Source organism: Struthio camelus, chromosome 4 (assembly GCF_040807025.1).
Source record: "Struthio camelus isolate bStrCam1 chromosome 4, bStrCam1.hap1, whole genome shotgun sequence".
Taxonomy (NCBI): domain Eukaryota; kingdom Metazoa; phylum Chordata; class Aves; order Struthioniformes; family Struthionidae; genus Struthio; species Struthio camelus.
In genome coordinates, this window is record NC_090945.1 from 26,916,079 (window position 1) to 26,920,828 (window position 4,750).

A 4,750-nucleotide genomic window follows, 5' to 3' on the forward strand; every position below is an offset into this window, starting at 1 on the left:
TATGTCGTTTGGACATGGTTTGTTCTGGTTTTAAAATATGAAGGTGAACTTTAAAAAAAAAAAAAAAAAAAAAAACTTCCAGCTGGCTTGACATTAGGAAACCTGGGCTCTCTTAACAGTGCATGCCTCACTGAAATGATCTTTTCTTAAATTTGTTAATGAAGTTGCAGTTCCTGCAGTATTTCTGCTTTACTAACCAAAGATTTTAAGTTCTTTATAAACTTACACCACTTTTGTTGGAATTGGATATACTTACAATGCGGTTGCCTGTAGTGAAACAATTGCAGTAAAAGCTTATATGTATAAGCTGGCAAACATGTTGCTCCCACCTTTTTGTTAATTGTGTTAATTTGATGCTTGTCACTTTGTCTTGGAGCCATAGCCACTAAATGCGAACCTCTTTTCTTGTGTAATCGCAGAGAAAGATCTCTTGTGAGATACAAGGCACCAGCCAGATTGATGTAACTCAAGGGGGTGTGGATGAGGGAGGGTCAGGGAAGGAGAAGATGGAGCACCCCACAGGTAATATATTACACAGAGGATAGAAATCTTGTTTGGACCATCGTACATTCTCTTGTACATCTGGAACGGCATTTCTGTGGTAATTTTTTATAATTAGAAACTATGGACTTTGGAAGAATGAGGAGGGGGAATTTACGCTCCAATGTAGATGAGAGGCCGTGCTGAGATGCTTACCACCACAAGATGGGAAATAGCAACTGTTTTGCCTTAAGCAGTCTTAGGTAGCATCGAGCCCTGGCTTCCTGCAAAAGTTGTACTGAGCTTGCACTTGAAGATGATGACTAAAGAATTTGAGAACTTCCTATGAAAGCAAAACACTTAGTGATTACCTCAGTGGATAGTTCACTTACCAAAACTACATAGATGGTCTTAAAAAGTATGTAGTAGAACTTGATTACTGTTGAAATACAAGGAGAAAAGAACTTTTAACTTGAACTTCTAGTGGGAAATTGTGAAAACTAAGTTGTCCTGTCTAGCTCTAGTAAAAGGCTTATTTCACAACGATAAATACAGTAATGACTTGAGAACACAGGAGGCAATTCCATCCTAAAAGTTTTGGATTGAGCAAAATATATTTTAATGGCTTTTATTTGAGGGCATTTATAATGATGTGTCAAAACAAGGTACTTAGAAGAGTTTAAAAAATGTGACAAGAAAAGAAACAATGATGTTTTTAGAGTAATTTTTAAGATTTCTAGCTATGCATAAGTGGGGTTTGAATTTGACACAAAATACCAGTCAGCTTATTCAAATTTCACTTGAATAACTTAACGGTTTTGAGTCTTCTCAGGGTACAGAAAAACAGGATCTGTAGCATCGGTTAGGGATTTTTTTTTTTTCCTTCCCTGTCTGCTGATGCACACAACATCTTCTCTCTTGGTTGAAAAATGAGTGCAAACACATGTTTTTTCACATGTGTGCAAAAACATTTTACTCGGTATATAAAGACTATAGATGCTAACTTTCTGGAAAAAAAAACAACTGACTTTAAGCAAACCACAACAATAAGGTCTGATTACTATAGAGGAATAGAATTACAGTCTGGCAAATGATTAAAAGACAGCTAGTTAATACATAGGTGTGTAGACATACCGTACCAGTCCTATTAGCTTTGATAATTGCTTATGCAGAAAGGAACTAGCCTTGATTAAAAAGGGTAACCTAATGGTTTAAGCATTCAAAGCCAGAAATATTCTAAGTAACTTTGTTTTTATTATTGTATTTTTTTTGCAGCCTCCCCTCAACTCTTCTCTTTGGTCATTTTATTCCAAATTCTTCATTATTATAAGAATAGTCTCTTCCGCTTCAGATGATGATGCTCGTATTTCATAGATCCATTGAATGCGGCAAATGATTTGGAAGAAATCTTCAGTCTGCAAGTCCCTAATGAAACTTAAAACATGGTAAAAATCAGAGTTCAGATGAAGATTTCTTGCTGTGTTTGTAGGTGTCAAAAAAAAAATCTAACTTTAATTTCTTTCCTTGATTTGTTTGTAGTTTTATATGTGAAAACTAGGCTAAAACAACTGTCTCTTTTAGTGAGTTTTGTGAAACAAATTGGCACTAGAACAGTGGAATGAGACCCGTAATCTGTGATCAATATAGGCTCCTAAAGTATCGAGGTCACTTGGTTAGAATACAGACTACGCTGTAATCCCCTAAAGCTTTAAAAACAAAAAGCTGCTATTGTCAGGAATAATTTGTCTGCTTTAGGCAGTTGAGTTCTCAGTGTCATTGAATGGATGCTCTTTTACCGCAGTGCCTTCATAATTGGAGAATTGTTGGATACTGACCATGATAGGCAATTTTTGCACTTTTAAAAGGTGTTTGGAATTATGGCTAAAATGCTTTCAGTGAGGCTGAGGGCTCGTATATCGACACAGTGCCAGAGTAATGCAAAGAAAAAAAGTGTATGGTAAAGCAGGAAATAAAACTGGGCAAATGTGCAATGTAGAGAGACAATACAGAAGGGAAAGATGAGCTAGGCCTAGCAGCCCATCTTACCATAAAGTGAAAACGTGTTGTTGTCATAACTCATGCAGTCTAGCGCAAAACTAACTGGTTTCAAAATAATCTGAAGTAAGATGGCTGATAGCTTATAATTAGCTTGTTGAAGAATAGTGATTAAGACTTAGCCTTAGGAAGAGTAATTCAAAATGTAGAGCCTTTGTAGGTGAATATAGGTAAGGTATTTAAGTTGCTCTCCATGGTTGTTTTGCCAATGCCCATAAACTGTGGCTTACTTTTCTCCTTAGTTAATGCTGCAGTAACTTCGGTCTCCTAGGTCCTGCAGAAGCAAGCACTCTGCCTTCTTCAGGGATAGTTCAATCTAATCAGCTTTTTATACTGCAGTGAGGTGAGTGCGCTCACGTGGTCTGTTCAGTGTGAATCAGCTGTGGGCAAAGGGACTTAGCAGCTTCCAGGTGAGCAGCAGTAACATCTTGCTCTGCTGTAACTATTTCTAGAGTAGCTGTCTGTCCGAGTTAAGTTAGAGGAGGTGATAAGCATAATCTTTACAGCGATAGCTGCCAGAAGTTAAAATGCAACCGTGATTTTGATGGGACATCTCTGCATAAGGTAATATTTAAGATTTTTTTTTTTTTTAAGGACGTCTGGCAAACATCCCTGAAGAAGATGCTGAATTCCTTTAGACAAAAAGGCTTATAGATTTTTCTCCGTGCTGTTAATCCTGCTCTGATATCTGAATGCACGTGAGTTAAGTAACTAATTCATTTATAGGTTCAGAAATGGAAAGTTGTGTTAAATATAACCATTATTTTATTCCTTTTTCCTATTGTAAGGTTTGAGATGCTCTTAACTGGAGTTAAGAGGTCCAGATCTCTTCATACTCAAGAGCTTTGATGAACATATCGCTATTAGCTCCTGTAGGAGTTGACAAACTTAGTGGAGAAACAAGGACAGTTCTGGAATGTGGTACTGATTTGTGCTTTTTAGAGTGGATGAGTTCTGGCTGGAAAATTGAATTCAATATCTGGGACTGAACAGTGTTCTAACTTCAATGTCTATGAGGAAAGCCCCTTAAAAAATCTTGCACCTTTTAAGCATCTCTGTCTGGTCGGTGTAATTGATGTACACACCTTTTTTTGTGTGTTTGTTTTTGTTTTTTAAAAAAAATTTAGAAGTACAAGTTACTTTTTGTTTTGTTATTTTGAGGGGCTTTTTGCTCAGCTTTTGTGTATCTCTGCTCTCCTATGCAGACACTGCTCTTTCTTTTGTATTCTCCCTACTAGAAAGCCCAGTGATGATTTCACTCCTTAGTGTTTCTGGAGACATCTACTAGAGCACAAAGTGCTCGCTTCTGAGAGGTTCTGGTTTTTTTGGAAAGGCCAAAGAGGACAAACTATATACAAATGCATTAGCCAATTCAATTAAAATAGATGCAAGTGAAATGTGCGATGTTTGCAGAAGGCTTTCTTGCTTCAGTGATACTATAATCTGTGAGCAGAAAATCTTGATCGCGTGAGCTTATAAAGGCAGTCTGCCGTTAGTGTATATTAGGCCACTATTTGATTCTGTAATTCTCTTGTTATGTATAGTAGAAATAAAAATAAGCCCCTCAAAATATAGAATGAACTTACCCTTGCAGATGCTTACTTTGCACAACTATTATATGATAATTTTTTAATGTGGTAGTGGCTCTTTCTCAACTCTTTCTGTATTTGTTTTAAGGATTATACAATTTCAGGGATAAAATCACTTCTATACAGTTGGGGGGCTTAATACAGTTAGCTCTGCTTAAATAATGAAGGGAGTTTTTAATATGCTTAGATAACCGAGGTTTTATATTGACAAGTAGCATTGCTGTAAAAGGCAAGACAATGTTTTTCATGGTTTGTCTACAAAGGAAGGCTAACTGAAATGTGTAAGCCAAAGTGCAAACTTTAGTACATATAATTTATACTAGTATAAGCCTCCTTTGGCCCCATTTCTTGTAATATAAAAATACCTTCTGGTTTTGAGATTTATGGTTTGCTTGGAAATCAGTTCTAAGCTCAACAAAGAGCTTTTATAGGACAAATGCAGATCAAGAACCAGTAAAGGGGTAGAACTTTCCCATGTAAATTGTGACCTCCTGTTTATATTGCTGACTGTTTTAACTGCTTTTATTTTTATTAATTTTTTTACAATTTGAGCTGTATTTCATGAGGATATCCTTATGTCTCATATGCATAATGATTTATGTTTCCTGAGAATCCTCTCCAGACTT